Source organism: Procambarus clarkii, chromosome 13 (genome assembly GCF_040958095.1).
Source record: "Procambarus clarkii isolate CNS0578487 chromosome 13, FALCON_Pclarkii_2.0, whole genome shotgun sequence".
Classification (NCBI taxonomy): Eukaryota; Metazoa; Arthropoda; class Malacostraca; order Decapoda; family Cambaridae; genus Procambarus; species Procambarus clarkii.
In genome coordinates this window covers 3894990-3907066 of record NC_091162.1, presented here as the reverse complement: position 1 = coordinate 3907066, position 12077 = coordinate 3894990, and the positions used below count along the sequence as shown (strand labels likewise).

At 41.8% G+C, this 12077-nt stretch overlaps 1 protein-coding gene across 2 annotated transcripts in view; it reads left to right on the top strand.

Annotated features, from left to right (window-relative positions):
- Window positions 1–12077, top strand: part of LOC123751668 (mRNA (2'-O-methyladenosine-N(6)-)-methyltransferase) — a 159441-nt gene that overhangs the window by 40031 nt on the left and 107333 nt on the right. The window lies entirely within an intron of this gene.

Genomic DNA, 12077 nt, shown 5'->3' with positions numbered 1-12077 from the left:
GATTGAGTACCCTTAACTTGGAATTATGCTCATCAATATTTTATTGATATAAAAGCATGAACACAGAATAATAAATGTGATACCCGTATATACCAGTTTTGAATTGCATTGATACCTACTTCATGGGGTTCTAGGAGTTCTACTCTCCAAGCCCAGCCCGAGGTCAGGCTTGACTTGTGAGACTTTGGTCCAACAGGCTCTTGCTTGGTATTGTTGCCGATTTCATTTTACATACTTTTTCTGCAGGAAGCCTCGTCAGCTCCCTCAAGCTATCACACTGATTTAGTGCCATCAGTCATGGAATTCTATTGACCTACCGGGGACCACGAGTCAGAACCTGGCCCTGTCAGAGATGGGCAGAGAGCAATGCCCTATGAACACTTGACATTTAGAGTTAATCATAATTGCCACCTCTAGGAAAGGCACCCAGATAAATTGGCAAACCAAAACAGACTACTCCATGGTTAAAACAAGTTTGCAGCCCCAAAATTGCCAAAAGATCTTCCCCAACAATGAAAACAAACAATAAAAATTTTGTGAAACATGCACACTAATTTACTCAACCTCACTCCCCATTTGGGGGAGGAGTAAAATTATCTGAGTCAGCTGGCCTGTCCTGCATGCAGTTCTATTCTGATGGTGTCTGGTCGCTATCGTGTTGTTCTGACTGTGGTCTCCCATTTTTTGAGTTGTGTTTTGCCTCAGAGGATGCTTTTTAATGCGTTCGTGTAGTGTGAGCCAGGAATTTACTGTATTTGAAGCTGCAAGTGTTCAGGGTTATCTTCCCTGTGCCTTCTTTAAGTGCCACCCTTTCGCAGTCAGGGTTGTCTTCCCTTGGGTATTTGGGACACACCCCTTAAAGAGCTTCCTCGCTTGGGATGATGCTTACCCCTTGAAGTAAGCCAGTGGCCTGTGATATTCTTCCCTCAGGTTGGGAGTGTTTTTATTTCCCAGGGCCCTTAGCTTTTAACCCTTAAACTGCGCATGGCGTATATACACGCCATGAGTAAGATGTCCCACAGTGCGCATGGCGTATATACACGCCATGAGTAAGATGTCCCACAGTGCGCATGGTGCATATATACGCCATAGGGTGCCAAGCACGATTCAAATGGCCCGCTGCTACACGGGGTTCACATTAGCTTCCTCAGGGCTCTTGTAAACAGATGCCATGTTTAAAAAAAATTGTGGGCAATATTCTTGTGTGAGAGGCACAGTACTGTTGGAACAACCACGGCTGGCACATGCAGCATGAGCAAACAACATTGCTGTTTAGCTTGTGACCACAGCATCGCCGAAAAATGTCAAAATAAATATATAACTGCTATTATTTAGCGATGATGGTATTACAGATGATCCCTGAGTGTGATAAAAATGACCAGGATTGTGATAATAGCAGCATTGTTGTGATAATTAACTCTGTGGGAGGAGTGATGCTGAGGGATGGAGGGAGATAGCATCGTTTACTGACTGTGTGGCCACCTGTTATTGACTGCATTCACCATACCAGCTCAGTGGTTCTCTATGGTGAACACAAATTTTGATACTTACATATAATGTGTGTATTAGTGTAATAACAGCAAAAGGATTATGTTGGGTGGAGCCATTTGGGTGACGGAGGTGGCGTCGTCTGCATGACTTGTCTGGCTGTGTGAGGGTGGCCACTATGCTCTTTGGTAATCCTACAAGCTTAGGTGTACAGTTAGAGTGCATAGAACATGTAGATATTTATATATAATGTGTGTATATAGTGTAATAACACCACAAACGGTATTGTTGGGGGAGAAAGTTTAGTGCGTGTGAACTTGAATGAGTGAAGGAGCCGCCAGCTGACTGTATGTAGCGAAGTCTCTTAGTGCCTGAACTAACTATATCACCTTTGTTGTACAGTTGTGTTGAACAAAACATCTAGATACTTATATATAACGTCTGTATATATTGAATAAAATAAAAAACAGGATCTATCTTGAGGTTATCTTGAGATGATTTCGAGGCTTTTTAGTGTCCCTGCAGTCTGGTCCTCGACCAGGCCTCCACCCCCAGGAAGCAGCCCGTGACAGCTGACTAACACCCAGGTACCTATTTTACTGCTAGGTAACAGGGGCATAGGGTGAAAGAAACTCTGCCCATTGTTTCTCGCCGGCGCCCGGGATCGAACCCGGGACCACAGGATCACAAGTCCAGTGTGCTGTCCGCTCGGCTGACCGGCTCCCTATGGTGGGAGGAGAAAGTGGGCGAGTGAGGCGTTGTTGAGGGAGTGGCAACGAGTGGCTGACTGGTGTGTGGCGGTCACTCCTTGTTGCTTTTCGACTCTCAGTACCAACTAAGTGGTTCGTTATGGTGAACAAAACACGCAGATAGTTATAAACAATCTGTGTATAGAGTGTAATAACAGCAAAACTATTTGTGTATTGTTTTATGAACATAATAATTGAATCACTAATATGCACACCATATTTTGAGTATAGCGATGATTCCTCCCTTTTATTATATAAATATACATTATCACAATACACACTATTGAATAATATTACAGTACATCCTCGATTCAATGTACTATATGGGACCAACCCCAGTGTGTTGGAGCATTGGATGCGTTGCAAGAGGTGACCTTCAGAAGGCATTTGCGTCAGTGTCTTTTTTTTATTGTACTCAATAAAAATGCATTATCATATTATATACTGTACCTATATAATATTACCCTACTAAAAAATACTGTGTTAAATTTGTTATTTACCGTATTGTTTGAATTATGTTCATCTTGAAGTCTCATGGAGTTGTGAATGCTCTACAGTAAATACGTGCTGCAGTGCATTATGCCGTTAGCACTGTGTTGATTAAAAGTAGTTCTGCTGTATGTTGAGTACTACCATACAGTTTATGAAAACTATTGTACACTAAAATTACTGTAACTTTAATTTTAACACTGTGTACACTTGAATTTAACACTTGTTCTAACTGTTCACGCCACACACGATGTTTTTAGATGTTTGCATCTGCTTTGCTGGTGCTCGCTGCTGCTGTGGCTTCAGCTGCTTCTGAGCTGGTGCTGGCTGATGTTCTACCAGTGTTGGGTACAGCTGTGCTCATGTTGGGTACGGCTGTTCTCGTGCTGTGTACGGCTGTGCTCGTGCTGGGTACGGCTGTGCTCGTGCTGGGTACGGCTGTTCTCGTGCTGGGTACGGCTGTTCTCGTGCTGGTTGATTTTCTGCTACAAGTTCTTGCAAAATATTGCTTCATTTTTGGCATTAATAAGGCACTATTAGTAAGCCCCTGAGACATTTTGTTGTATAACAATACAGCTGTAGTTGAAAAATGGTAAATTCCACGATTATTCTTCCACTGGCGGTTAAATACTTTGTCAATCGCAGACAAAGCTAAGGGCACTGGGTGCATACTGTAGGAACGCAGATTAGGTCTATATGTACACCCTACAGTAGGCTGGTGTTTAAGCCAGATCCAGTAACATAAATTTCTCTCAAATATTCGATTTACATCAAATTATATAATTTTGGGTTATATATTTAGTTTAGCAACATTATTACGATAATAAGAGGTATAAAAATACGTATTTTAGAACTGATTTATTAATTTTATTATTTCGAAGCCGTAGGTCACTGAACTATGGCGACAAAATTGAACAAAACAAGCATGGTGTTGTGTGCACACGGATTAGACCTGTCCACTCGCGCTGGACTTGTGAGCTGCCAATAACATGAATAATTTCTCAAATAGCAGATATCTATCATATTACAGTATATTTTTGGTTTTATTTAGTTGAGTTTAATTAGGATAATAAAGCGTTATTAAAACACCAGTTTTAGAAATGATTTATTAATCTGAAACGTTCAAAGTCATGGGTCACTGAACTATGACAACACAGACAAAAGTGGGTGAAACCTCACTGTAAAGTTAGATTTACAGTACAGTATTCCCTTATCTGTCCACCCTCACTCATCTTTTTTCATCACAGAAAATGTATATAAGAAGATTTCAACACATTAGCCAGCTATTCACGCTTCAGCCTTTAAATTAATTTACAAAGACATATGTGCCACAAATCAGTGAACGAAAATCATTGAAACTCAGTCGTTCACTTGTGTGGACCACTCTGGCTGGTGTTTGGTTAATATGCGTCACGTTGTGTGGACCATTCTGGCTGGTGTTTGGTTCATATGGTTCACTTGTTGTGTGGTCCACTTGTGTGATCCAAATTGTCTTATGAAAGAATTATTAATTTTAATCTGTGATAGAATGAGACAGTTTTCCACCACTCTGTGAACTGCGTCCCAACATCGTAAGCTTGTGGACCACTTGTGGTCCACATGTGTGGTCCACTTGTGTGATCCAACTTGTCATATGAAGGAATTATTAATTGTAACCTGTGATGGAATGGGAAAGTTTTCCACCACTCTGTGAAATCTGTCCCAACATCGTAAACTTGTGGACCACTTGTGCGGTCCACTTGTGTGGTCCACTTGTGTGAGCGAACTTGTCATATGAACGAATTGTTAGTTGTAATCTGTGATAGAATGGGAAAGTTTTCCACCAGTCTGTGAACTCTCTCGTGACATCATAAGCAAATCCGAAGGTCCCCCGCTTCAGAGAACCATTGTTCGTCGAACCGGGTGAATAAATCCGGCCTGAAAAGTGTGCGAACTAGCCGGAGATTCATTGAATTGGGGTACGTTGAATCGAGGTTGTACTGTACTGTAAAAAAAAAAAATAAGAAAAAATCAGAGACATCGAAATAATTAGGTAATAATATCTTTGTGGCAATTCCCACTTGTCAGCGCGGGTGACGCTAACCGGCTCTGACGACCGCTCTGTCAACCCCCACTTTCTGTCAACCCCCACTTTTTCCCAAACTTCTTCGGTCTATTGCACCCAAAATATGTCACCTACGATTTTTTTTTTATTTTTCCCCTGCTCGGGGAACACAAATTAATGTTTTTAGAAGATGAAATAATTTTTTTGAATTTTTTTCCTTGCGCACAGGGGTGTAAATCTCCTCCGGACCCCTTAGCAGCTTAAGGGTTAAATCTCCACTAAGGAAAGCCCAGGCAGGGTGCTATGAACCCATTACTGTAACCACGCGATTATCCGGAATTCAAACATCCGGAAAATGTCCTTATACGGCCAAAATCGTGACCGGATAAAGTTATCTCAATATCCGGCCAAAATGGCCATGGGAGCCGGATAAAAGCTGGTTTAGCCGGATAAAAAATCGGAGCCAGTTTACTTGCTGCTGATGTTACACTATCCGGACAGCCGGATAATCATTGACTTGTCCAGATATGAAAGCCATGGGGTGAGCTGTACCGTATTAATCTCGTCTGCCTGTGGCTCAAGACGCATGGTGGAGGAGGGGGGGGGTGTCGGGAGAGAGGGGGAGCGTTGGGAGGGACCACCTGGGGGGATGAGGGGGGGATGGGGAGCGGCCTATACACTACAGCACAGGAATTACCATTAATTTTAGAACAATTCATCATAGCCAAAGTCAAAAGAAATACTTGTAATTATGTAATAAAAAATACCATACAAGTTTCCTAAAAGCAATTTGCACAGGCTGAAGTTTCCTTCAAAAATATATATTTTTTCCTGCTGGCGGCCTACGTAACGTGCCTCCTTGCCCCGACTGGACCCGTCCACGCCTGGTCAAGCCATGTGCTCTCTACCCTCGTGTTACACCACAGTGCCGCGCCATTAGCGAAATATTATTTTAACCCTTTAACTGCGCGGCCTATAAATATGACCCCCCCAGTGCGCAAAAAAAATAAATTCTCTTGAAAAAATTCTTTTGTTTTTTTAAAGTGTCAAAAACCCTTCCCTCAGTATGGGTATGTTAAAAAAATGTTGAACTTGTACTTACTCTGGTTGCTATGGGGTCCGTAAGTTGGCGCGTGACATCATCATTCCCTGTTCGCCCGTGCCGTAAGCTCCCGGGGCCAGTAGGGCACCTCGAGGCGGGGCGCGCGAGTTGCCGCAAATATATTTTTGTTCATTTTGTGCTCACAGTTCCAAATACATTTTATTTGTTTTTACGTGCTAATCCTATGTATAATGAACACGTACCCTATATTATGGCAGTAAAACATTCGTACTGTCTGAGGACACTGTTACGTGCATGACACTTGTGTACAAATATGTTGCACATATTTACTATGTATCATGCTAATTTATGTATATATACAATCTATTTACAGACTATACACTGTCACACACTATATACATTTACCATCAACACATTCAGAACACCGCGAGTGTGAGCAGCCACACCCAGAACAGGCCCTCCCTTACTCCAACATCTTACTCGCCAACATTGCTCCTCCCACCATTATTGTATACCACCAATACTGTTATTGTATTTACTACACTATTTACACATGTTGTATATACCTATCTACATGTTTTATTTACCAGAACTATGCAAGTAAGCCGGTATTGTGTCCAAACAGTACAGTGGCCACCATACACTGCATGACATCACACAGCAGACAGCAGACGACGCCACGATTACGACGTCACCTCCCTCACCAAAATAGCTCCTCACAACATACTCCTGGTGCTGTTATTACACTATTCCACACACACTGTATATACCCATTTACACGTGTGTTCCCCATAGCGAACCACGAAGCTAGTATGGTGAGCAAAACAAGAGTTACTGCCACACAGTGAGGCTACCTCAGTTCTCTCCCTTCCTCCCTCCCTCACCAAAATTCCTTCTTCCTACGCACAATGCTAATTATAACCACAATCCTGGTCACTAATACCTGTAAATGAATAATTGACCACAAGTTTATTTTGAAAAGGAACCTAAAAAGTCGTTTGAAGATTCCTAGATGGACGAAATAATAATGTGGAAGATTCCTAGATGGACGAAATAATAATGTGGTGCTGTGAACATCGTGAACAGCATTGAATCACTGATATTTGAACATTGTACCCAGTCATTATCACACTCGGGCTCTTCTATAATACTATCATGGCTAAATAAAACAGATTATATATATATTTTGACAATATTAGGCGATGCTGTGGTCACATGCTGAACAGCAGTGCTGTGCGCTCATGCTGCGAGCGCCAGCCTTGGTTGCTCACTCACTACTGAGGCTCCCACACCCGGCAGTGTGGACCATGATTTTTTTTTAAAGATGGCGTCTGTTTACAAGAGCCCTGAGGAAGCCGATGTGAACCCCCATGTAGCCGCGGGAGTTTTGAATGGAATGTGAAAAATAAAAACACCCGGAGGCGTGTTGCGCACCCGAAGCCTGGGCCTGCAGGCGCGTTGCGTAGTTAAAGGGTTAAATAACTTTTTTATTTTCATAGTAACATTGAACATTTTTGGCCAAGACTATGTCTGGTAGCAGCATGAATCGTTCTGGAGGTGTTAAGAGGAAGAAGGTTGTCCTAACAATTAAGGACAAGCTACGTGTTATACAACTTTGTGAAAATGGTCGGTTGACTTCAAGTGTTGTCAAGGAATTTAATATAGGCACTAGTACTGTTTCTGATATAAGGAAACAAAAAGAGAAAATTATGAAATACATTACAACCTGTGAAAGTGAAGATGCAAGCACTAGCAGAGGTTGTAGAAAAACTATGAAAACTTCGACGCATGTACAGTTGGATCAGGCCGTGTACAAGTGGTTTGCTCAACACTTTGTCAAGTCAAAAGTACTTTTGGTACTTTTGAGATTCTGTGACAAATTCTTGCTCAATCAACAGATTACAGAACCAACTAGGAACGAAAACACACTAGACTTGTTATTCACAAACAATGATGAACTAATCAGAGACATAACAATCTCAGATACTTCATACTCAGACCATAAGCTCATTGAAGTGCGAACTAGCATAAATAACGGTAGTAGGTCTAAGAGATCCAACAAGCAAGAAGGAATACTCAATCAATTCAATTTTAGAAAATAAGAGGATTGACTGGGAAAAAATAAATGTAGACCTTGCAACCATTCAATGGGAGACGGTCTTAAACGACAAAACTCCCACACAGGGAATAGCTCAACTGACAGCTGAAGCTTACAAGGTCTGCTTGAAGCATGTGCCTGTGAGGAGAGGCAGAAAGAGGACCACTCTAGAAAGAGAACGCAGACGACTGTACAGGAGAAGGAAAAAAATAACGGAAATGCTTTGCCAGACACAACTATCACAAGCAAGGAAAATGAGCCTAAGCAGGGAGATCGAAGAAATAGAACAAACGTTGAAGCGATCATATGAGTCTGAGGAAATGGAATTGGAACAGAAAGCTATACAAGAGATAAGGAAAAATCCGAAATATTTTTTCACATACGCAAAATCAAAAGCCAAAACCTCGACCAGTATTGGACCGTTAATTACAAATGAAGGTACGTACACAGAGGACAACAAAGAGCTTAGTGAAATTCTAAGAAGCCAGTATGAGGCTATATTTAGCACACCAATAAACAACTTGAAAGTTGATGACCCAGACAGCTTCTTTATGAATGACATTCAAGCTGCAGATAATATAACGGATATTACCACAAACTCAGAAGACTTTGAAAGAGAAATTGACAATATGCCTATGCACTCAGCTCCTGGGCCTGACTCATGGAATTCAATATTCATAAAGAAATGTAAATTACCAGTAGCGAGAGCACTCAGCGTAATATGGAGAAAGATCCTGGATACAGGGGAGATACCAGCAGCACTTAAATCTGCAGATATAGCTCCGTTGCACAAGGGGGGGAGTAAAGCCTTGGCAAAAAATTATAGGCCAGTTGCACTAACATCACACATAATAAAAGTGTTTGAAAGAGTGATTAGGAATCAAATTTCTAGTTTTATGAAAAACAATGAATTGCACAATCCAGGACAACGTGGATTTAGAGCGGGAAGATCCTCTCTGTCACAGTTATTCAACCACTATAACAAAATCACAGAAGCCCTAGAAGAAAAGCAAAATGCAGATGTTGTATATACAGACTTTGCAAAGGTGTTCGACAAATGTGACCATGGGGAGATAGCTCACAAAATGAGGTCAATGGGAATAACTTGAAAAGTAGGACACTGGATACTCAATTTCCTGTCGAACAGAACACAAAGAGTAACAGTCAATCAGATAAAATCGTATTCAAGCGATGTTAAAAGCTCTGTACCTCAAGGTACAGTCCTTGCACCACTACTGTTCCTTATTCTCATATCTGATTTAGACAAAAATTCACGTCACAGCTTCGTGTCGTCCTTTGCAGATGACACAAAAATCAGCATGAAAATTACCTCTGCTGAAGACATTGAAAAACTACAAGCAGATATCAACAAAGTTTTCGATTGGACAGCAGAAAATAACATGATGTTTAACAGTGATAAATTTCAGGTACTCAGGTACGGCAAAAATGAGGATCTGAAACATAATACAGGGTACAAAACACAAACCTTCTAGAAAACAGCATGTCAAGGATTTGGGAATAATGATGTCCGACGATCTAACGTTTAGGGAGCATAACCAAGCAAATATCGCATCAGCCAGAAAAATGATCGGATGGATTACGAGAACTTTCAAATCCAGGGATCCCATCACAATGGTTGTACTCTTCAGGTCACTTGTGTTGTCCCGTCTTGAGTACTGCTCAGTACTCACTTCCCCCTTCAGAGCAGGAGAGATTGTTGAAATAGAGGGAATACAGAGAACATATACGGCACGCATAGAAGAGATAAAACACCTAAATTATTGGGATCATCTCAAAGCTCTCCAAATGTACTCTCTAGAAAGGAGACTAGAGAGATACTAAATAATATACACATGGAAAATACTGGAGGGCCAGGTCCCAAATCTACACGGTAAAATAACAACATACTGGAGTGAAAGATATGGAAGAAAATGCAAGATTGAACCAGTGAAGAGCAGAGGTGCCATAGGCACAATCAGAGAGCACTGTATAAACATCAGAGGTCCGCGGTTGTTCAACGTCCTCCCAGCGACTATAAGAAATATTGCCGGAACAACCATGGACATCTTCAAGAGAAAACTGGACTGTTTTCTAAGAGAAGTTCCGGATCAGCCGGGCTGTGGTGGGTATGTGGCCCTGCGGGCCCGCTCCAAGCAACAGCCTGGTGGACCAAACTCTCACAAGTCGAGCCTGGCCTCGGGCCGGGCTTGGGGAGAACAACAACTCCCAGAACCCCATCAAGCAGGTATCAAGCACCGCACAGTTGGTGTGACAATTCGCGGCCCAGAAATACAAAATGCTGCAAGCAGGTTCGCAGCAAGCCTTGCAATAAAGTATTTTGAAGCGAGTGAAGGGTGGGTTGCAAGGTTCAAGGGTAGGCACAATATTGTGAAGAGGAAAATTGTTGGTGAAAAATTTAGTGCAGATGAAAGCAGTGTAGAACCCTTTAAACAAATTAAGAACATACATTTTGGCAAATAATTTATATTCTTATCAAATTTATAATGCTGATGAAACTGGGCTGTATTGGAGGAGTTTACCAGAAAAAACTTTAGCAATGAGGAGTGAGGGTTGTGTGCCAGGCTGTAAGGTCAACAAGGACAGGCTGTCGGCCATGATGTGTGCGAATGCCGACGGCACAGACAGAATCACGTGTGCAGCTGTTGGCAAAGCAAAGAAACCAAGAGCCTTGCAACATTGCATGGATAGACTGCCAGTCAAATATTATAACGCAAAATGCATGGTTTACACAGGAGGACTTTCTTTCCTGGTTTCATGATGTGTTCTGCAGGGAAGTTTGTGCCTATCAAGTTAAGAAACTCAAAGTAAGGCCAAGAGAAGTTCGGGCTTTGCTGCTGCTTGATAATGCGCCTGCCCACCCCAAAATTAAGACCTTAACCTCACATGTTGGCAAGATAACATGTATGGCACTTTCTCCTAATACAACCTCTCTCATCCAGCCTATGGATCAGGGCGTTATCTGTGCCACGAAGAGGTACACCAAAAAGATGCTGAACGAAGTTTTGGTTGTTTTGCCTCTTCCGGAAGATATTGAACTCGGTGTGGATAACAGCTAAAAAAAACTTGAGAATTTGAAGAGCTATACAATCAAGGAAGCCATCTATAACTGGGCCAAGGTGTGGAGTGAAGTAAAGGAATCGACTTCGAAAAATTCCTGGAAAAAACGCCTCATGTCTACGGTCAGAAATGAGGAGGATGAAGAAATGGATTTTGAAGGATTTACAGATAAAATCCATGGAATGTTTAGAAATGCCGGCAAAACCTTAGAGAGATAGGATGTGGTTGATTGGCTTGAAAAAGATGCCAGTGACCCAGGATATGGTGTGATGAGTGAAGACGCAATTCTCCAGTCTATTACTGGTGAGGTCGACGTAGAGATGGAGGATGAAGAAGGCAGTGAAGAACCAACACCAATGACCACAAAATACAGTGTACTCATGACCTATGTTGACGGATTAAAATTTTTTTCATCCAATTGTGCTCATCCAAAAGTTGGAAACATGTATCAGTACTTGAGGCGAACAAAAGAGCTGATCATACAACTGGCCAGTGAACACAGAAGGCAAGCTACACATGATTTTTATATGGTACGAAAATCAAACCAAGCGCCTTCAACAAGTGAAGCGTCACAGGCAAGCCCAGCGCCTTCAACAAGTGAGGCTTCCACAGCTGGCAGTAAAAACTAACTATGAATAATGAACTGTACAGTAATTTTAAGTGTTAATTTTAGTTTTGTGTTAGTATAGGTTATGTAAATTGTCAAGAATTTTTAACTTCAAGATGTGTGGCATCAATCAAGAAGATGAACAACTACAAAGTAAGTTGAGGTTTATAGTTAAATATTCAATAATTATATGTGGCAAGGCAATTCAAATTCTGTTTGTAGTATAAAAATAGTTGGAAATGGTTAGTTTTGGACTTGTAGGTGAAAAAGTACCATTATCCGGAACACGTGATTATCCGGCTGGGGTCCTTCCCATATAGTCCGAATAATCGCATGGAGACAGTACTACTAGTGGGTTCGTAGTACCGTAGCAGTTTGTACTACCATATCAGGGTACTGGAGCCGGTCGGCCGAGCGGACAGCACACTGGACTTGTGATCCTGTGGTCCCGGGTTTGATCC